Here is a 23,632-nt window from a genome sequence, read left to right as displayed (position 1 = left end):
TCCTGGCCACGTGCAGTATAACCCCGTCCCTGTTGGACCGTTTATATACTGTGTCAATTGTCGTTCATGCGGACAGTGTACAGGGGGCTTTATTCTGTACCCACGTCCAAATATCATCAGAATGTGCAGATGACACACAAAGTGCCATTGGAGTAAACAGGGAGGAGCAGTAGACTTCAGGAGGATACAATTAGGCAAGGACACACACAGGATCAGAATGTTCTGGAGATGTTTCAGAGCTGACTGAGACAGACACGACCTGTACAAGCAGCAGATGGGAGTGCATGATTCTCTTACCTCCAGTGCACTGGCCACAGTCTCCATGAATGAGTGAGATGATAGGATCTTGTGTCCTGTTTGCTGATAACACAAAGTGATGTGGGGCAGTAAAATGCAAGGAGGATACAGAAAGGCTGTGAAGGGGGAAGGTTTGAGATTTCAAGAACGTCATGATCGTTTGGGACTTTTTTCACTGGAGTGCAGGAGATTGAGAGGCAACTGCCCAGAGAACAATACAGCATACCACAGCCCCTTCGGCACTTGATGTTGTACCAACCTATAAAACCTATCTGAAGTCCATCTAACCTACACTATTTCATTATCATTCATATATTTATCCAACAACCACTAAATTGCCCTTACAGTTGGCAAATCTATGACTGTTGCATGCAGAGCATTCTACACCCTTACTACTTTCTGAGTAAGGAATCTAACTCCGATATCTATCCGATATCTATGACCTCTCAGTTTAAAGTTTTGTCCCCTCATGCGAGCCATCACCATTCAAGGAAAAAGGCTCTCACTGTCCACACTATCTAATCCTCTGATCAACTTCTTTCCTCTATTAAGATACCTCTTAACCTTCTTCTCTCCAATGAAAACAGCCTCAAGGCCCTCAGCCTTTCCTCATAAGATCTTCGCTCCATACCAGGCAACATCATGGTAAATCTCCTCTGCATCTTTGCCAATGCTTCCATATTCTTCTGTTAACGCGGCGACCAGAACGGTGCACAATATTCCAAGTGCAGCCGCAACCTGACCTCATGGCTCCGAAACTCATACCCTCTTCCAATAAAAGCTACCACACTGTTCGCCTTCTTAACAACCCTATCAACCTGAGTCGCAACTTTCAGGGACTTATGTACATGGACACTGAGATCTCTCTCCTCATCTACCCTACCAAGCATCTTACAATTTGCCCAGTACTCTGTTCCTGTTGCTCCTTCCAAAGTGAATCACCTCACACTTTTCCGCATTAAACTCCGTTTGCCCCCTCTCAGCTCAACTCTGCAGTTTATCTATGTCCCTGTGTAACCAGCAATATCCTTCCACACTGTCCACAACTCCACCCATTTTAGTGTCATCGGCACATTTACTAACTCATCCTTCTGCACCCTCATTCCGGGTCATTTATAAAAATGCCAAACAGCAGTGGTCCCAAAACTGATCCTTGCGGTACACCATGAGTAACGGAACTCCAGGATGAACATTTCCCATCAACCACCACCCTCTGTCTTCTTTCAGCTTGCCAATCTCAGATCCAAAATGCGAAATCACCCTCAATCTGGACGTCACCGGTTTCCTCATTTCCCCTCCCCCCACCTTACCCCAGTTCCACCCTTCCAGCTCAGCACCATCCTCATGACCTGTCCGACCTGCCTATCTTCCTTCCCATCTACCCGCTCCACCCTCCTCTCTGACCTATCACCTCCATCCCCACCCCCATTCACCTATTGTACTCTATGCTACTTTCTCCCCACCACCCCCTCTCCCCCTCTCATTTATCTCTCCACCCTGCCTCTATTCCTGATGAAGGGCTTTTGCCCGAAATGTCGATTTTCCTGCTCCTCGGATGCTGACTGACCTACTGTGCTTTTCCAGCACCACTCTAATCCAGACTCGGGTTTCGAGCATCTGCAGTCCTTGTTGTTACCTAAAACCCTCTGACTATCCCACCCTGCCTCGGCCTCTCATAATTGTGTGGACCTCCCATCATGTCTCCTGTCAGCTGCTGTCTTTCCAGTGAAAACAATCCTAGTCTTTTTTTAACCTTTCCTGACAGCCAATGCCCTCGAGATCAGGCAACATCCTGGTGAACCTTCTCTGCACTCTCTCTCCAAAGCCTCCAACGTCCTACTGTTAGGTATAGTGACCAAAACTGCCCACAGTACTCCAAATGCAGCCTATACCACTGCAACATGGATTGCCAACTCTTATTCGCGATGGCCCAGCCGATGAAGACAAGTGTGCCACGTGCCTTCTTAATCACCAAGGCCTCCCGTGATGCCATGTTAAGGGAACTTGTGGACCTGCATGCCCAGATCCATCTGTATGTTAATGTTTCTCAGGGTTCTGCCATTTATAGTATAATTCACACCTCAGTGTGATCCTCCAAAGTGCATCAAAGCACATTTGTCTGGGTTGAACGCGATCTGCCATTCCTTGTGACCAAGTCGCCAATCTCTCTATATCCCGTTGCATCCTTCCACAATCATCGGCACACCACCGATCTTCGTGTCAGACCACCCACATTTTCTTCCAGATTATTTTCATATACCACAAACAGCAGAGGGCCTCAGACTGATCCCTCTAGTCACCTGTCTCCATTCTGAAAAACAACCTTCCACCGTTACCCTCTGTCTTCTATGACTAAGCCAGTTTTGTATCCATCCAGCCAGCCCACCCCAAATCCCCTGTGACTTTAGTTTGTGTACCAATGATTTAGATTAGATTCCCTACAGTGTGGAAACAGGCCCTTCGGCCCAACCAGTCCTCACCAACCTTCCAAAGAGTAACCCACCCAGGCTCATTTCCCTCTGACTAATGCACATAACACTATGGTTAGTATACCCATAATGCACCTAACACTATGGGCAATTTAGCATGGCCAATTCACCTGGCCTGCACGTCTTTGGATTGTGGGAGGAAACCCGTGCAGACACAAGGAGAAAGTGCAAACTCCACACGGACAGTCACCCAAGGCTGGAATCAAACCTGGGACCCTGGTGCTGTGAGGCAGCAGTGCTAACAACTGAGCCACCATATGTGGGACTTTATCAAATGCCTTACTAAAGCCCATATAAACTACATCCACTGCCCTTCCCTCATCAAGTATCCTTGATACCTCTTCAAAAAAATTCAATCCTTTCGAAAACAAGACCCCTTTCCCTCTATTAATCCCAGTAGTTTCCATTACTGTCTCAAAAACTTTCATCCCTTCCAATCCTTCTAAATCCCAGGGAGACAACCCTGGGTTTGGGTAATTTCCCTCCATCCCTAGTGACAGCTTGCTGTCCAGCTATCATTCTGGTGAATCGATACTGCACTCAGATGCACACGCACTCCCCAAGTCCCCACACTTTCTTGCCTCTCCCTAATTATAAAGTCAATGTCAGTGCTGGGTTAATATGAAATGGCTGACTGAATGACACCTTTGGAAGCATTTGTCCCAGGTTTCCAAATTAAAACACATCTCACTCATCTTGCGGATGGAATACAGTGTGACGTGAACCCATGCATTTTGGATATGAGACACGGGGGGATGAAGAGAAACTAAATGGTGCAAAGGCGGAAATGTTTTACTTTGCAGTGGTAAGAAATGGGGACAGCTCTTTGAAGGTGATTAAAATCCACACCCCGGTGCCTTTCCCTGCAACCACATGAGGTGTAACCCCCACCCCCCCACACCTCCCCTCTCACCTCTGTCCAAGGCCCCAAACAATCTTATTGCATCTGTTGCTCCAGATGTGGCATCCTCCCCATCGGGCAGACTCGGGGACTGTATCTGCACTCTGCAAGCATCAACCAACCCTCCCCCCATTGAAATGTGCATCCTTGGTCTCCTCCACTGCAAGAGTGAGGCCGAACAGAAACTGGAGGAACAATACTTGATATTTGACCTGGGCATCACAGCCCAGTATTGACCTCAGCTTGAAAAGCCCTCCTCCTGCAGCCCTATTTCGTGTCCAGCCCTCCCTCTCCTCCTCACCTCCCCGATCCGTCCTAACCCATCCATCTTTCGACTCACCTGTCTACTCCACCCCTCCCATTGGCCAATCACTATTACCTGCTATCTGCATCCACCTATGACTATCCCTCCTGCCCTTTCCCCAGCGTCACCCCCCCCCCCCCCCCATATACTTAAGAGCAAAAGACATAGGAGTAGAAATGAGGCCATTCAGCCCATCTTGTCTGCTCCGCCATTCAATCATGGCTGATAAGTTTCTCAAGCCCATTCTCCCACCTTCACCCCATAACCCTTGATCCTCAAGAACCTACCTACCTTTGTCTTAAATATAGATTAGATTACTTACAGTGTGGAAACAGGCCCTTCGGCCCAACAAGTCCACACCGACCCGCGTACCACCCAGACCCATACTCCTACATTTACCACTTCACCTAACACTACGGACGATTTAGCATGGTCAATTCACCTAACCTGCACATTTTTGGATTGTGGGAGGAAACCGGAGCACACCCACGCAGACACGGGGAGAATGTGCAAACTCCACACAGAGAGTCGCCTGAGGAGGAATTGAACCCGAGTCTCTGACGCTGTGAGGCAGCAGTGCTAACCACTGTGCCACTGTGCCGTCCACTCAACGATCTGGCCTCCAAGGCCTTCTGAAGCAGTGAATTCCATCGACTCACCACTCTCTGGCTGAAGAGGTTTCTCCTAACCTCCATTCCAGAAGGTCTTCCCTTTATTCCAAGGCTGTGCCCTCAAGTCCTAGTCTCTCCTACCACTGGAAACATCTTCCCAACATCCACTCTATCCAGACCATTCAGTATTCTGTAAGTTTCACTTAGATCCCTTCCACCTTTACAAACTCGATTGAGCATGGACCCAGCTTCCTCTTTTGCCTCCCCCTCCTCCTCCCCAACCCAACAAAGGGTTTCAGCCTGAAATGTTGACATTTTTGAGCTTCAGATTCGGTTATTGACATGCTGTGCCCTTCCAGCTTCACATCTCTTGACACAGGTAGCCCTGACAAAGGGCTGATGAAGGGCTTTTGCCCGAAACGTCGATTTCTCTGCTCCTCGGATGCTGCCTGACCTGCTGTGCTTTTCCAGCACCACTCTGATCTAAACACAGGTAGCCCTGAGACCTGCCACTAGATGGAGCCAGTCAGTCCACACCATTCTATTGGTTTCTGAATGTTGTATTTGCATCAGATTTTATTGACATTCGGGATGCATTTTATTTTGCAAGTTCGGAATGCATGGTGCTGCACGTGAATGTTACTGTACTTTAGCTTGTGCATTGTTTTATTTTGGGCGGGAAATGTCTGCCAACTCTGACTGACCTCACGCTCGTCCCCGTAATGACTTCTCCAAAAACTGGCAAAACATATAAACCTCAAATACTGCAAAGTTTGCCATATTGTTATGTGCAATTATTACCATTTTAAAAACAGACTGGCACTGGAGGGGGTGCACAGCAAGTTCACAGGGTTGATTCTGGAATTGAGGGGCTGGCTTATGAGGAGAGACTGAGTAGATAGAGATTTTCTCATTGAAAGTTCGAAGAATAACGGGGAGATCTTGTATAAACATTTACAATCATGAAGGGAATAGATAAGATAGAAGCGGAGAGGATGTTTCCACTGGCAGGTGAAACTAGGATAAGAGGACATAGTTTCAAAATTAGGGGGAGCAGATTTAGGACTGAATTGAGAAAGAACTCCTTTGCTCAGAGAGTTGTGAATCTGTGGAATTCCCTGCCCAGTGAAACAGGTGAGAGGCTTCCTCATTGAATGTTTTTGAAATGAAGATTGATCATTTTTGGACAGTAAAGGAATCAGGGGTTATAATGAGGGGGATCAGGTAAGTGGAGCTGAGTTCATGAAAAGGTCAGCCATGATCTTATTGAATGGTGGAGCAGGCTGGATGGGTCAGATGGACTCCTCCTGTTCTGGTTCTTATGCACTTATGACCCTGATGGCTTGCCTCCTAAGATCCGAGCTACAGAGATAGTAGATGCTTTCTTGCAATTTTCCACAACTCGTTGGATTCTGGAGAATCATAGAATCCCAACAGCATGGAAATTTGGATATATCATAGGGTAAGAGCCTGCGGTGTTGGATGTAATATATTGGTGTGCGTAGAGAGTTGGCTAATGGGCAGGCACCAGCGAGTAGAGATGAGGCTTCTTTCTCAAGGTTGAAACATGTGACCAGTGGGGGGGTTCCACAGGGGTCAGAGCTGGGATCGCTGACGATACAGATGAACGAATCGGAGGATGGATGTGAATGGACTGGAGCCAAATTGACAAATGACACAAAAATAGGTGGAAAGGCAGCTTGTGAGAGGAATACAAACAGTTTACAGTGAGATTTCAACAGAATAAGTAAGTGGGCAAAAAGACGGCAAATGGAGTATTATTTGGCAAAATGTGCAGTTGTTCATTTTGGAAGGGAGAACACAGCATTATTTAAATGATGAAAAACTGCAAGAAGTGCAACACAAAGGGTCTTGAGAGGGAGACTTGCATGTGAATCATGGAAAGCTCATTCATAGGGGCAGCAGGGAATCAGAAAGGGTAATGGAATATTGGCCCTTAGTTCAAGAGGGTTGGAGTAGAAGGGTAGGGATGTCTTACTGCAATTGTATAAAAAGGTACTGGCAAGACTGCACCTGGATGCTGTGAACAGGTTTGGTTACCCTTATTTAAGGAAATATATCATTGAGAGTAATAGAGTCATAGAGATGTACAGCATGAAAACAGACCCTTCGGTCCAACCCGTCCATGCCGACCAGATATCCCAACCCAATCGAGTCCCATTTGCCAGCTCCTGGCCCATATCCCTCCAAACTCCTCTTATTCATATACCCATCCAAATGCCTCTCAAATGTTGCAATTGTACCAGCCTCCACCACATTCTCTGGCAGCTCATTCCATACACGTACCACTCTCTGTGTGATAAAGTTGCCCCTTGGGTCTCTTGTATATCTTTCCCCTCTCAACCTAAACCTATGCGCTCCAGTTCCGGACTCCCTGACCCCAGGGAAAAGACTTTGCCTATTTACTTTATCCATACCCCTCATAATTTTGTAAACATCTATAAGGTCACCTCTCAGCCTCCGATGCTCCAGTGAAAACAGCCCCAGCCTGTTCAGCCTCTCCCTATAGCTCAAATCCTCTAACCCTGGCAACATCCTTGTAAATCTTTTCTGAACCCTTTCAAGTTTCACAACATCGTTCCGATAGGAAGAAGACCAGAATTGCACGCAATATTCCAACAGTGGCCTAACCAATATCCTGTACAGCCACAACATAACCTCCCAACTTCTGTACTCAATATTCTGACCAATAAAGGAAAGTATACCAAATGCCTTCTTCACTATCCTGTCTACCTGCGACTCCACTTTCAAGGAGCTATGAACCTGCACTCCAAGGTCTCTTTGTTCAGCAACACTCTTTAGGACCTTACCATTAAATGTATAAGTCCTGCTAAGATTTCCTTTCCCAAAATGCAGTACCTCGCATTTATCTGAATTAAACTCCAACTGGCACTTCTCAGCCCAATGGCCCATCTGGTCAAGATCCTGTCTTCGCTTACCACTACACCACCAACTTTGGTGTTATCTGCAAACTTACTAACTGTACCTCTTCGACTCACATCCAAATCATTTATGTAAATGACAAAAAGTAGTGGGCCCAACACCAATCATTGTGGCACTCCACTGGTCACAGGCCTCCAGTCTGCAAAACAACTCTCCACCACCATCCACTGTCTTCTACCTTTGAGCCAGTTCTGTATCCAAATGGCAAGTTCTCCCTGTATTCTGTGAGATATAACCTTGCTAATCAGTCATCCATGGGGAACCTTGTCGAACGCCTTACTGAGGTCCATATATATCACATCTAACGCTCTGCACTCTTCAGTCCTCTTTGTTCCTTCCTCAAAAAACTCAATCAAGTTTGTGAGACATGATTTCCCACGCACAAAGCCATGTTGACTATCCCGAATCAGTCCTTGCCTTTCCAAATACATGTACATCCTGTTCCTCAGGATTCCCTCCAACAACTTGCCCACCCCCGAGGTCAGGCTCACTGGTCTATATTTGGAACTCCTTGTCACAAAGAACTGTGTGGTCAGAATCCTTGTGTGTATTGAAGGCTGAGATAGACTCTTGCTCAGTTAGTGAATCAAGGTGATATGGGCAAAGGGGAACAGGAAATGTCTTGGTTTCCACTGCATGCTCTGGCTTCCTCCCACAGACCAAAGATGTGCAGGTTAGGTGAATTGGCCATGCTAAATTGTCCATAGTGTCCAGGGATGTGTGGGTTCGGTGCATTAGTCAGGGGTAGGGGAATGGGTCAGGGTGGGATACTGTTTGGAGGATTAGTATCGACTTGTTGGGCCAAATGGCCTGTTTCCACACTGCAGGGATTCGAACAAATGTTTTGTGTGCGTGCGTGTAATGTCAGACCAGTCATGATCCTGTTAAATGGTGGAGCAGGCTTCAGCGGTTGAATGGCCCTTTCATAGTCATACAGACCCTTCGGTCCAACCAGTCCATGCTGACCATATTCCCAAACTCCACTCGTCCCATCTGCCTGTGCTTGGCCCATACCTCTCCAAGCAATACTTAATCATGTACTTATATAAATGTCTTTTTTCTATATCTTGTGATTCTTTTTGTAACACTCCAGGTTTTTATAAACTGAAGTCAAATTTCTCCAATTTCCAGCAGTGGGATTCGTATCCTTATCCCTGGAATATTCCTCCTTCCTGGACTTGGTCCTCTGATTTAATTTCAGGATATCCGCTGCTGCAGGAATTTAGCTACGGCTGACCACACCGACTCAACCTTTCAAACGCATCTGATTGACAGCCACCGGGACCAATCGGAGCACAGTCTGTTCCCTGCCGCACGTGGTCCAATCAGGCGCCCGGAACACAGCTGGAGGGCGTGGTCAGCCCGTGCCACGTCACCTCATAACGCACAGTACGCCGGCTGTGACTGACGGGGAGGCCTAACCAATGGACATATCGCGCGTCCGCAGCGCTTGTCCAATGGGAGGACGGCGGCGCTGCTGTCCCGCCTCCCCATCCATGGATGCGAGTGACGCCCCCTTTCCAGCGCGCCTCTCCCCTTCAACAACGCAATGATCTCACCCTCGTCCTTTGATGGACATCAGGAACTGGCCAATGGGAGGAAGCCCAGGACGGTTGGGGGGGCGGGATGACCGCCGAAGTACGCAACGCCCCGCCAATGGCGGTCGAGGGGCCGACTTCCGTTCGCGGACCGACCATTCGCCGATCGACTCGGCGCCCTGCGCAATGATGGACAGACGTTACCACCAACAAGAGGCCAGGTTTACATGACGACCGCTGAGGTGGGCGGGTTGAATACAAAATGGTCGACTGATCGACAGTAGCTTTGTCCAATGAACATTGAGGGACGCGACCGGAGTTCGCCAGCTGACCAATCGGCGGTCGCAGCATGATCCCCGCCCGCCCCCATCTTGACGGACAGCCGTTACAACCAAAGGGAAGCAGAGCTGTTGGGGTTCGGGTAAACGCAGGATGAAGGCGGGATCCGGGCCCTGACGGACGGCCGGACCCACCAATAGCCGGCGAGGGCACCCCTGACAGACAGCCGTCTTAACAAATGAAACGCAGAGGCTATCGACCGACAGCGGTTGGGACCAATGAGGGCGTGCGAAAGGCGGGGTTGAGCGGGCGGCACCCCAAACCCGCCCCGCGGTCTGCGCCAATGGGGTGCGAGGGGGTGGGGCGGGGTGTTGTGGCAGGAGCTGGAGCTGGAGCTGGAGGAGGAGGCGCCCGGGGCCTGGAGTGACGCTCGGGAGCCGGGCGGCCGTGTCACCGTCTCCTTCCTTCGCTCGGCCTCAGGCGGCCGGGACGGAGTAGCCCCCTCCCCCCGCCCCCGCGGTGACACCCCTCTCTCTGACCCCTTCCCCTGCCCAGCCCCGTCCCTCAGGCCTCAGACCCCGACCCCCCAAGTGAGGCCTCGGCCTCGGCCTCTAGGCCCAGCCCACTCCCCCCGGCCCCAGCAGTGGCTGGCGGTGGGCCCCGCGTACACGGAGAGCCCGCGGGCCGCCATGTCGGAGCTGAAGTCGGCGTCGGACACCTACAAGGGCTGGCTCTTCAAATGGACCAACTACATCAAGGGATACCAGCGGCGGTGGTTCGTGCTGAGCAACGGGCTGCTCAGTTACTACAGGTACAACCCCCCCCCCACACACACACACACAGACACACTGGGGATGGGGGTTAGGGAGGGGGGGGGGCTGCTCAGTTACTACAGGTACAACCCCCCCCCCCCCCCACACACACACACACAGACACACTGGGGATGGGGGTTAGGGAGGGGGGGCTGCTCAGTTACTACAGGTACAACCCCCCCCCACACACACACACACACAGACACACACACGGGATGGGGGTTAGGGAGGGGGAGGGGCTGCTCAGTTACTACAGGTACAACCCCCCCACACACACACACACACTGGGGATGGGGGTTAGGGAAGGGGGTGGGGGGGATGCTCAGTTACTACAGGTACAACCCCCCCCCCCCCCCACACACACACAGACACACTGGGGATGGGGGTTAGGAGGGGGGGCTGCTCAGTTACTACAGGTACAACCCCCCCACACACACACACACACTGGGGATGGGGGTTAGGGAAGGGGGTGGGGGGGATGCTCAGTTACTACAGGTACAACCCCCCCCCCCCCCCCCACACACACACAGACACACTGGGGATGGGGGTTAGGAGGGGGGGCTGCTCAGTTACTACAGGTACAACCCCCCCCCCCACACACACACACACAGACACACTGGGGGATGGGGGTTAGGAGGGGGGGCTGCTCAGTTACTACAGGTACAACCCCCCCCCCCCCCCCCCACACAGACACACAGACACACTGGGGATGGGGGTTAGGGAGGGGGGGCTGCTCAGTTACTACAGGTACAACCCCCCCCCCCCCCCCCCCCCCACACAGACACACACAGGGGATGGGGGTTAGGAGGGGGGGCTGCTCAGTTACTACAGGTACACCCCCCCCCCCCCCCACACACACACACACACACAGACACACAGACACACACAGGGGATGGGGGTTAGGGAGGGGGGGATGCTCAGTTACTACAGGTACACCCCCCCCCCCCACACAGACACACACACACACACACACAGGGGATGGGGGTTAGGGAGGGGGGGCTGCTCAGTTACTACAGGTACAACCCCCCCCCCCACACACACACACACACACACACACTGGGGATGGGGGTTAGGGAGGGGGGGGGTCTGCTCGGTTACTACAGGTACCTGCCCTGGGGTTGGGGGTGTGGCTGCTCAGTTATTACAGGTACCCCCTCTGGTTAGGGGGTGGCTCAGTTACTACAGGTATCCCTGCGGGATTGGGGCGTGGGTTAGGGAGCCTCTCAGTTATTGCAGGTGCCCCCCAGGAGTGGGGGTATTAGGTGGTCTCTCAGTTATGGCAGGTAGTGGGGGGGAGGGATGGTTTGTGGTTAATGGGGGTCTGCTCAGTATTTGCAGGTACTGGGATGGGGGCCGCTCAGTTATTGCGGGTACTTCGGGGTTGGTAGTCCTCTCGGCTATTGCAGGTACCCTGGAGAGTTGGTGGGCTGCTCATTTCCTACAGTTACCCCAGGTGCTGGATTGCTCAGTTACCAACAAAGAACATTATAGTGCAGGAATAGGCCCTTCGGCTCTCCAAGCCCACACCAATCCATATCCTCTATCTAAATCTGCTGTCTATTTTTTAAGGATCTGTATCCCTCTGCTCCCTGTCCATTCATGGATCTGTCTAGATACGTCTTAACTGATGCTATCATACCCATCCCTACCACCTCCGCTGGCAATGCATTCCAGACACCCACCACTCTCTGCGTAAACATTTTCTCCCCTAAACTTTTCCCCTCTCACTTTGAAACTTGTGACTCCTCGTAATTGAGTCTTCCAGTCTGGGAAAACGTTTCTTGCTGTCCACCCTGTCTACACCTCGTGATTTTGTCGGCCTCTATCAGGTTTCCCCCCCCCTCAATCGTCTTCTTTCCAATGAAAATAATCAGCACGGTGGTACAGTGGTTAGCACTGCTGCCTCAGAGCGCCAGAGACCCAGGTTCAATTCTCACCTCAGGCAACTGTGCAAACTCCACACAGACATTCTCCCCGTGTCTGCGTGGGTTTCCTCCGGGTGCTCCGGTTTCCTCCCACAATCCAAAAATGTGCAGGTTAGGTGAATTGGCCAAGCTAAATTGCCTGTAGTTATGGGTGAAGGGGTAAATGTAGGGAATGGGTCTGGGTGGGTTGCTCTTTGGTGGGTCGGTGTGGACTTGTTGGGCCGAAGGGCCTGTTTCCACACTGTAAGTAATCTAATCTAATCTACTCAACCTCTCCTCATAGCTAGCACCCTCCATACCAGGTAACATCCTGGTGAACCTCCTCTGCACCCTCTTCAAAGCATTCGTGTCATTTTGTTAATGTGGCAACCAAACTGTACACGCTATTCCAAATGTGTCGGAACCCACATTTGTAACATGACATGCCAACTCTTGTACTCGATACCCCATCCGATGCAGGAAAGCATGCCGTATGCCTCCTTGACTACTATACTGACCTGCGTTGCCACCTTCAGGGAACAATTGACCTGAACACCCAAATCTCTGTTTGCCCAGGACTTTTTCATTTACTGTATAGTTCACTCTGGAATTGCATCTTCCAAAATGCATCACCTTGCTTTGGCCAGATTGAACTCCCATCTGCCATTTCTATGCCCAACTCTCCAATCTATCTATATTCTGCTGTATTCCCTGACAGTCCCCTTCACTATCTGCTACTCCACCAATCTTAGTGTCCTCTGCAAACTTGCTAATGATGCAACCTACACCTTTGTCCACATCATTTATGTATATCACAAACAACGGTGTTCCTAGCCTGGATCCCCGTGGGACATCACTGGTCTCCGTTTTGCGAAGCTCCCTTCCACTACTGTCTCCTGTTGCTCAACAGTTCTCCATCCATTTGGCTGGAACCCCTGGACCCCATGCAACTTCACTACTTCTTCAACCTCCCATGAAAAACCTGATCAAATGCTTTACTGAAGTCCATGTATATGACATCTACATCCCTTCCCTCATCAATCAACTTTGTCACCTCTTCAAAGAATTCTATTACTTTTCTAAGACATGATCTTCCCTGCACAGAAACATGCAGCCTATCACTGATACACCCATTTGGAAGAAAATGGGTGTATATCCTATCCCTTAGTGTCTTCTCCAGTAGCTGACTGATGTCAGGCTCACAGGTTTGTAATTGCCTGGATTATATTCCCTGCTATCCTTCTTAAACAAGGAGACAGCATTATTAATTCGACAGTCCTCTGGGAGCTCCCCTGTTTTCAAGGATGCTGCAAAGATATCTGTCAAAGCCCCGGCTATTTCCTCTCACCTCCCTCAGTAACCTGGGATAGATCCTATCCACTCCTGGGGACTTGTCCACCTTAATGTATTTTAGAGTACACAACACTTCCTCCCCCCTCCTGTCGACTTGACCTAGAGTAATCAAAGATTTATCCCTAACCTCAACATCCGCCATGTCCCCCTCCTTGGTGAATACCGATGCAAAGTACTCATTAAGAATCTCACCCATTTTCTCTGACTCCATGCATATGTTTCCTCCTTTGTCCCTGAGTGGGTCAAGCCTTTCCCTCATTACCCTATTGCTCCTTATGTATGAATAAAAGGCTTTGGAGTTTTCCTTAACCCTGCTCGCTAAGGATATGTCAATGACCTCTTTTAGCCCTCTTAATTTCTCATTTCAGATTGGTCCTATGTTCCCGATATTCTTCCAAAGCTTCGTCTGACTTCAGTTGCTTAGACCTTATGTACGTGTCCTTTTTCCTGTTAGCTAGTCTCAGAATTTCACCTGTCATCCATGGTTCTCTCGTCTTGACATTTCTATCCCTCATTTTCACAGGAACATATATTTCTGAACTCTAATCAGCCTCACTTTAAAAGCCTCCCACATATCGAATGTGAATTGCCCTTCAAACAGCTGCCCCCCAGTCTATATTCCCCAGCTGCTGCTGAATTTTGGTATAGTTGGCCTTCTGCCAGTTTAGCACTCTTCCTTTAGGACCACTCTCGTCTTTCTCCATGAGTATCCTAAAACTTATGGAATTGTGATCACTATTCCCAAAGTAATCCCCCACTGAAGCTTCAACCACCTGGCCGGCCTCAGTTCCTAACACCAGGTCCAGTATGGCCCCTTCATGAGTTGGAGTTCTTGCGTACTACTCCAGAAAACCCTCCTGGATGCTCCCTACAAATTCTGCTCCATCCAATCCTCTAACGCTAAGTGAATCCCAGTCAGTCTTGAGAAAATTAAAATCTCCTTTCACCACCACCTTGTTGCTCTGGCATCTTTCCATGATCTCTCTATATATTTGTACTTCGATCTCACGTTTGCTGTTGGGAGGCCTGTAGTACAGCCCCAACATTGTTACCACACCTTTCCTACGTCTGACCTCTGCCCATATTGCCTCACTGCTCGAGTCCTCCATCGTGCCTTCCTTCAGCACAGCTGTGATATCCTCTCTGACCAGTAGTGCAGCTGCAAGGTTTGTAGTTCAGGTTGAGGTTTAGGGTGTAGGTTTGCTCGCTGAGCTGTAGGTTTGATATCCAGACGTTTCATTACCTGACCAGGTAACCTCATCAGTAGCGACCTCTAAGTGAATGCAACTCCTCCACCCCTTTTACCTCCCTCACTATCCCGTTTGAAGCATCGATATCCTGGGACATGTTTGCCAATCATGCCCTTCCCTTAACCAAGTCTCAGTGATAGCCATGACGTCATACTCCCAGGAATTAATCCAAGCCCGAAGTTCATCTGCCTTAGCTACTATCCGACTTGCATTAAAACAAATGCGCCACTTCCATCCGCCACTTCCTACTCAGATACAGCAGGTACTCGGGGTGGGGGGGGGTGCTGCACAGTCTCTGCAGGAAAGGAGAGAGGAGAGTGTGAAAAGGGACGGGGGCGGTGACAGGTGTGGTGGGGGCGGGAAGAGTGATCAATGCTGTGGAGAGGAGAATTGGGGAGAGTGGGGTGGGAGAAGAGAATGAGATGGATTGTGTCAATGAAGAGGAGATTGACCACAGCCTGAGCATTTTGGTGCTGAATAGAGACTAGATGAGTTGCGATTGTTTTCCTTTGCGCAGACAAAGAGGGCGCGGTACTTAGACATACCGAGTTAATCTTTAGGAAGAAACCTGTCCCTTTAGTCGAGGAGTTGATGACCAATGGGCATGGGTTTCAGATAAACAGCAGTAAGATTAGATTTGGTTTGAGGAAGGTTTTGTTTGAACCCAGTGGATGGTGAGGACCTGGAACTCATTGTTTGTAAGGGTCGTTTGGGACCATCACAATATCTAAGTGCAAAAATAGAAACTCAGCAGTATCTGTGGAGTGAGAAAACAGCGTTCATGTTTTGGGTCCTTTGACTCCTCCTCCGAACTTGAACTACTTTTAAATATCTCTGTGTTTACCTGAGGCAGTATTGTGCTCAAGGCAATGGGATTAGAGTGGGTATGTGCTTAATGGAGGGGGCAAGGATTGGAAAGATGTTGTGAAACTTGAAAGGGTTCAGAAAAGATGTACAAGGATGTTGCCAGGCTTGGAGAGTTTGAGCTACAGGGAGAGATTGAATAGGCTAGTGCTGTTTTCCCTGGAGTTTCAGAGACTGAGGGGTGACCTTATAGAAGTTTACAAAATCATAAGGGGCATGGATAGGATAAATTGACAAAGTCTTTTCCCTGGGGTCAGGGAGTCCAGAACGATTGGGCATAGGTTTAGGGTGAGAGGGGAAAAGATATGAAAGAGACCTAAGGGGCAACTTTTTCACACAGGGTGGTACGTGTACGGAATGAGCTGCCAAAGGAAGTGGTGGAGGCTGGTACAATTGCGACATTGAAGAGGCATTTGGATGGGTATATGAATAGGAAGGGTTTGGAGAGATATGGGCCGGGTGCTGGCAGGTGGGACGAGATTATGTTGGGATATCTGGTTGGCATGGATGAGTTGGACGGAAAGGTCTGTTTCCGTGCTGTACCTCTCTGACTCTCAGTGAAGACGGAGAGAGAGGTGAGGAGACAGAGAGGGGCCTGTTGCTGCTGCTGGCATGGCTCAGTGCAGGGTCAGAATTACCTGGAGGTTTCCTGGGTCTGAGTCACTGCTTCCTGCAGCAGTATCAATGTTCTGCTCGGCAGCAATTAGTACAGCTCAACAATTCAGTCAGCTATTGGATTGTCTGCCTACCTGAAATGGTCTTGCACTGGGGACCGTGTTTTGAAATGAACGAGGAGTCTTGATGTCGCAATTGGCCAGGCAGGAGTATGTTGTGATGGGGGTGAGATATTTTTTGAAGCCGAATCTGTTTGGGCAATCAGTTTGAATGGGAGTGGAAGTAAAGATTGAAGGGTTTCTATTTGTGTCTCAGCGAGATGCAGATTGCTAATGATTGTAATTTGGGATAACACAGCTGTTATGAAAATGAAAGCACTGGAGGTCATTTCTAGATGAGTAGAACTATGAGCAAGGAAGTGACGCTGAACTTGTCAAGGCCTCCCTGGGAGCTCCTGTGCGCAGTTCCAGTCTCTACATCACTCTGGGAGATAATGCAACGTGGGGATGGGAACCATGCACTGAGAACTGCCATGGTCCGTTCTGGTTTCTGTGTAATCTAAAGGTCACTCAGCACAGTTCTTGTTTCCACATCATGCAAAAGGATAGGGGAGACGAGGGAGAATATACAAAAAGAAAGAAAATTCACGTGGATGATCGCAGCCTCAGAGGCGCAATGGCTCAGTGGTTAGCACTCTGCCTTACAGCACCAGGGACCCCGGGTTTGATTCCAGCCTCGGGTGACTGTGCGGAGTTTGCACATTCTCCCCGTGTCTGCGTGGGTTTCCTCTGGATGCCCTGGTTTCCTCCCACAATCCAAAAATGAATTGCCATGCTATTTTGCCCATAAAGTTCAGAGATGTGTAGGTTAGGTGCATTAGTCAGGGCTAAATGTGGAGTAATGCGGAATGGGTCTGGGTGGGATACTCTTCAGAGGGTCGGTGTGGACTAGTTGGGCTGAAGGGCCTGTTTCCACACTGTAGGGATTCTAAAAAGCGTGGCACGGTGGCTCAGTGGTTAGCACTACTGCCTCACAGCACAGGGGTCCCAGGTTCGATTCCAGCCTCGGGTGACTGTGCAAACTCCACACAGACATTCTCCCCCGTGTCTGCGTGGGTTTCCTCCAGGTGCTCCGGTTTCCTCCCACAGTCCAAAGATGTGCAGATCAGGTGAATTGGCCATGCTAAATTCCCCATAGTGGTTGGTGCATTAGTCAGAGGGAAAAGAGGTCTGGGTGGGTTACTCTTCGGAGGGTCGGTATGGACTGGTTGGGCCGAAGGGCCTGTTTCCACACTGTAGGGAATCTAATCGAATTCTAAATTCTAAAAATGTTTCAGGAATGGCCAGACAGGCTGCAGTTCTCTCCTGCCAGGAAGGAAAGGCTGAGGGGGTGACCTGAGGGTACAACTTTGGGGTAGATGGAGAGATTGTGTTTGCAACTGGCAGGCAAGCCGAGAAAAGTTTGGGGCCGTGGGTATTATAAACCACTGAGTGACTGTTGGCAGAGCTGGTGTCGTTATTCACATGGAGTAGTTTGCTAGTTGGAAGTCAGATAGACATTCAAGGGAGAAGGGGGTTTGAGGAATGTAAATTGGGCAGCCTGTTTCTACATCATAGATACTTGGCTGCAACCTCTTCAGGGTAAATGGGCCACTTAGATAATCGAGTCTGTCTGTCTGTCCCCATTGCACAACAGAATCGGACAGCCTTAATTCACTTAGTCCATTTCCTGCTGGACGCAATCCTGTGCCCCAGGAGCCCTCAGACATGGGCACTTTCGTTTTTTTAAAAAATAGGCTCATGAAGTTGCTGCAGTGGTTGTGAATGCTGTGCCCAGTACCTGGGTGAAATTTCAATGCTTACCCTGGCAGACAGTCAGCAGCGTACACGTGAGCACAGCCAAGGACACAGCTAAAAGAGGCTCCTTCATGACTTCCCGAAAGCATTAGATGACCAAAGAGATGTTGTTGTTTGAGCTGCACCAGCTGTTGGAATATTGGGGAAGTAACTCTGAAATTGTGCACGTTGAACCCCCACACATGTCTGTCTTGAGGGGTGCTGGTTTATTATCCACCTTGAGTAGAAGGATAGAGATCAGGCTCAAGACACAACACTTGTCTTGGAATCCTCTCTCAGGAAACAGACAGACTGGGTTTTCGTTGTCCAAAAGACTCCACCTCCCTCAGCCCTGAGCTCAGGACAGTGCTGGCGCTCAGTCGGCCCTGACCCCCATCCCACTTGTGCAGTGCTCCCTTGGCCCTGACCCTCCACTCCAAGCACCGTCTCCCCCACCGACAGTGCGGCGCTCCCTCAGTCCTGCCCAGGGGCCTGTGACTAGACTGCAGGAAATTCTGGGTCACGCTGCATTTGGCTGTCTCTTGAATGGCTTCCCCAAGTTGTGGTGCTGTGTCATTCCATTGAAACATTCTGGGCAGCTGTGTGCATTGTGCTCTGAATAATCTCAAGCACACCAGATGTGGCTGTTGCATTGATAAGACCATCAGGCTGGTATTGACCGCTCCTTTTAATTGGACCGAATGATTGTACCTTGAATTCCCAATGGCATGTATCTGCTTTCCTGGGCCACGTTGTATCTTGCAAACTGTGGGCCTGCTTTTTTCCCCCCTGTGGACCCTTTCCTGTGTTTGAAACTGTGTGTGTGTGTGTGTGTGTGTGTGTGTGTGTGTGTGTGTGTGTGTGTGTGTGTGTCAGTCACTCGGCTGACAGTGCGAGCTCTCCCTATAGCCACTTGAGTGGAGAGACTAGCAGCTGGCCTCAGAAACTGGATGGTGTCTGTTGCATCGATCAGATTCCACCCTCCTGCATAATTTAGATTCCAGCCCTACCATCTTGAGCTCTTCTGGGCTCGGGCGTTGCTAGTGAAAGTGCTGTGACTGGTGACCCAGTGTGATCCAGTATTGTTTGTAAACCTGAATTATTCAGAGCTTTGCATGGTGTTTGCTGGGTTTTCTTTCCCCAATGAAAGCAGATCTCCCCAAGTTGGAAGTGCTGTAGCTGGTCCTCTGGCCCATACTTGTCTTTCATTTGTCGAATGTTTGTTGTCGTTAAACTCAGTTGCCTGTCTTTTGTCCCGATGCAGAGTTCCACATTCTTCCCACTCTCTGGGTGAAGCATTTGTTCCTCAATATCCAGTTGGATGAGTAAGCGTTGACCTTGTATTGATGCCCTGGAAGTTGGCACTTCCCCACAAAGGGAGGTGATTACATTGTGGTAATGTCACTGACTATCATTCCAGCAACTTAGGTTAATTTTCAGTAGACAGGCGTTCGAGTCTGTCTGGATCGTAATAGAGTCATAGAGATGTACATAACGAACACAGGCGGTGCGGTCCAACCTGTTCATGCTGACCAGATATCCTAACCTAATTTCGTCCCATTTGCCAGCGCTTGGCCCATATCCCTCCAAACCCTTCCTGTTCGCATCCCCATCCAGATACCTTTTAAATGTTGCAATTGTGCCAGCATCCACCACTTCCTCTGGTAGCTCATTCCTTACAGGTGCCACCCTTTGCGTGAAAAACTTGCCCCTTAGGTCTCTTTTATATCTTCCCCTTTCACCCTAAACCCATGCCCTCTAGTTCTGGACTCCCCGACCCCAGAAATAAGACCTTGTCTGGGGTGAAACTTTGAACTCGATGTTGAGAATCGGAATAAAAAGCCTTTCCCCAGAGAGGACCAAGTGCTGATTATTGTCCGAAAGCCTTCAGGTTCACTGATGCCCTGTTTTGGGTGGGAAATCTGCTGTCCAGACTTGAAGCAGTGACTGTTGCCTTGGGGGCTTGGGAGTGGGCAATAAATGCTGGCAAACTCGCAATTCCCATGATTCAATTAAAAGGAGTGCCTGCTCTGTCAGAACTTCAGTTTGGTCAGTCACTCGGCTTGCTGCTTTACTTCTAACATGCTGTGAGCCCGATTGTATTTGCGCTGCATCCTTTGTTCACAATCCTCCCCCTTGACCTGAACCTTTCACTTGCAGTGGGTCTTACATGGTCTTCAACTGGACTTTTAAATTGAATTTCTGTCGTGCCCTCTTGAGTTCTTGAGGGGTGTCCCGAAGTGCCACCATTGGCTTATGGTGGAAATGTTTGCCACTCTGTTCAGTCCGCAAGTGCTTTGCCAGTCAGCTGGTTGAGGGAGCACGTCTTTGCACCCAGATCCCTTTACAGATCCCAACCCTCCCGTATCCTCAAACCCGAGTTGACCCAAATCTGTCCACGTTGCAGCTGACATCACGTCTTGCTTTCCCGTCCCCACCCTGTCCGATTTAAGTGTCTCACATGCTTGAGCGTGCACAAAATATGTAAGGCAGTTTCTGAGCTCCCCCTCGGACTCCTCCTTCAGCTGTCCCAAGCTGAACGTGTGAACCTTTTAAAGAGTAGAAGGCGACTGATTGAGCCTCTGTACTCCTCGGCCATTTGATAAGGCTGTTGCTGGTATGTTTTGGGTTCCTCATGTTCCCCATTGCTGTCTGTTCCCCAAAACCTGTGATTTCTCCCTGCCTGACTGGAATGTGTCCACCTCCATTTGAAAGATATTCAGAGACTGATTCGGCTGTTATGAAGTTGCACAAGCCTCTGACAGAGCAACATTCCAGTCATGCCTGTCCCCTTATTGGTCTCAGCCACCACTGGAATCTCCATGCGAATCTTGTCCAGACCATGTTATAGACTTTGCTTGCTGACCCTCAATGCCTCAAACTCTGGAAGTGGCTCGGTTCTTTTGAATGCTCTTGGAAACATAGCCAGTCTGTCCATTCTTTGCTCATTAGACTTCCTGCTTATTAGACTTCCTGCTCATTTCTGGTTTTAATCGAGTGATCTATCTGCCCCCAGTTTATTTCCATGCTTGCTTAAGTAAGGATTAAAGGCTGCATATGGTATTTGAAATGTGCTCTTTCCAAAGCCCTGCAGAGCCCTGTAAAATCTGGAATTCCTTCACGAAAGTGTCTGTGTGGAGACTCGGAAGGAGAATGTTGATCAAGCTTTACATCTCCTTGTGGAATTTGGTTTTAAATTAATTAGATACAGCATCGTCCAAAGTGGGAGGCAATGGCCTAGTGAAATTATCGCTAGACTCTTAATCCAGACCCAGGTTCGAATCATACCTTGAGAGATGGTGGGTAATTTTTTTAAAAATTGGCATTAAGAGTCTATTTTTGGAAAAGCCCTCTCTGGTTCGCCAATGTTGTTTGGGGAAGGAAACTGCCATCCTCATCTGGTCTCACCAAGCGTGTGACTCCAGAACCACAGTATCTGTTGGCCTTGCCCTGTGGCACCCTTGTCCTGTGAATGAATTTCTTTAATCAAAAATGTGGCGTGTCTTGTGCCAGCATTGAACTGGCAAGTGCAGTCACATTGTGTACAGGAACACTCCATTTCATTGAACAGAGTCACTGGCGTGTCCTTGACTCTGCTGTGAAGGAGACTTGGCTGTGGAGCCTGATGATTAGGCCTGTAGTCAGATCTTCCATCTGTATTCTTCACTGTCTGGCAAGGCAGTCTGCTCTTTGCCCTGGCCCCAGGTTGCTTTTCAACCTGCCTTTTTCTCTCCTCCTCCTCCTCCTCTTCCTCCTCCTCCTCCTCCTCTTCCTCCTCCTCTTCCTCCTCCTCCTCTTCCTCCTCCTCCTTGCACCCCACCATCACTACCCTGTGGCCTCTTGTCCTGGGAAGAGGCTTCAGGTTTGGAAGAAAGATCTGACTGAGCACCAGCACCCTTACACCTCGTTACATCAGTCGACAGTCCGACAAAAAAGTGCTCCATCAGAGTGGGGCAGCTCACTTCAATTGGAGCCTCCTCTCTCATTTCAGAAGACTGAATTAAAACAGAGGTTATCAACAATCCCTCTTGCCTTAAACTCTCCGATGGAACCCCAGAATAGTCATTGGGTAGGGCAATGGGGTCCCTATCCCTCCCAGATGTCTGTGACCTTTCATGTCAAAAGGTGTTTCCTGACGTGACCCTTTTAAAGCGTCAGCCCTCGGGTTAAACTTCTGAAACCTTGTTCTGTGTTCCCTCCCCCCAGCCCACAAGAGGAAATGGGGTTGATATTGGAAACTGTCACTTCTTTCAATTACCTTGAACAGATGACCCCTTACCAACTTTACTCTGAATACATGCCAGTTCTGTGCAGCCTGACCTCGATTTAACGCAGTTCGCCCTCGAATCGTGTCTGGGACCTTTGCACCCTCTGCTCAGTCAATATTCAACGTGGTACCTCTGGCTGCTGTCCAGGAAGAACTCGCTCTGGCTGCTCTCCAGGAAGGATTCTGTTAATATTTGCTGTCGACTTGAGTGTGTTTGCACTGACAGAAGCAAGTCACCCAAATGTGCTTTCAAAAGATAAACTCGGTCGATGAGGTGGTTTGCAAGGCACATCTGTAAGAGGAGAAGTGTCAAAAAGCAAAGAGCCTTTCGAGTGGAACTTGGCAGCTAAAAGTGCAACTACCGACAATAGAATGACTTTTGCAGGGATTCTCAGTGTAGTCAAGATTGAGCAGAACGGCAGCACAGAAGCTCAGTGGTTATCAGTGCTGCCTCGCAGCACCAAGGCCCAGGCAACTCTGTGCGCAGTTTGCACATTGTCCCCATGCCTACGTGGGTTTCCTCCGAGTGCTCCTGTTTCCTTCCACAATCCAAAGATGTGCAGGTTAGGGTGGATAGGCCATGCTACATTGTCCCATAGTGACCAGGGATGTGCAGGCCAGTCTGATTAGCCAATGGAAATGCAGAGTTACAGGAATAGGGTTGGCAACGGGGGGGAAGCGGTGGGTCTGGGTGGGATGCTGTTCAGAGGGTCCATGTGGACCCAATGGACAAAATGGCCTGCCTCCAGACTGTGATTGGAAGGTTGGAGGTGGCGGAGGAACTGGTAATGGCAAGTGCTGTCAGGACTGTAGTAGTTTCAGAGATGGGGAAGGCTGTCTACGCTGGGAAATGTGACAGAGATAGGGTTACACAAGGTCCTCGAGATTAGGGTGTGAGTGCATCCACAATGCTGTTAGTGGGGAGAGTTCTATGACTTGAACCCAGCAACAGTGAAGTATTAGCTTGATGATTTAATGCAGTGTGTTTTGTTGATGTGTCATCGCTGCTATTGTGTGGTTGGTATGGCATCCATCACCAATATATTGGGCTCCTTTTGTACTTTGCGTTTGTTTCTCATTGGCTGGTTTGCGATGTAGAGTGACACCGACTGGAGCCTAGTGTATCACAGGGAGCAGTGCCTGGTCCATTACTGTTTGTGATATTCACAAATGATCGAGATGGAACTCTAGATAGTGATAGATTTAGGACAGATTCATTACTCAGTAGTAGAGGCATAGAACGGCCTGCATGCAACAGTAGTAGACTTGTGGATGTTAAGGGCATTTAAATGGGCATTGGACATACATATAGATAATGACGGAATGGTGTCGGTTAGATGGGCATCAGA

General features: G+C 49.4%; 1 pseudogene; it reads left to right on the top strand.

Annotated features, from left to right (window-relative positions):
• Window positions 1-9,928: 9,928 nt before the first annotated feature.
• The window catches only part of LOC140468646 (oxysterol-binding protein 1-like), a 53,159-nt pseudogene continuing 39,455 nt past the window's right edge, over window positions 9,929-23,632 (top strand).

This window comes from Chiloscyllium punctatum, chromosome 47, assembly GCF_047496795.1.
Source record: "Chiloscyllium punctatum isolate Juve2018m chromosome 47, sChiPun1.3, whole genome shotgun sequence".
NCBI lineage: Eukaryota > Metazoa > Chordata > Chondrichthyes > Orectolobiformes > Hemiscylliidae > Chiloscyllium > Chiloscyllium punctatum.
The sequence above is the reverse complement of the archived record's forward strand: the minus strand, read 5'-3'. Positions and strand labels throughout refer to the sequence as shown.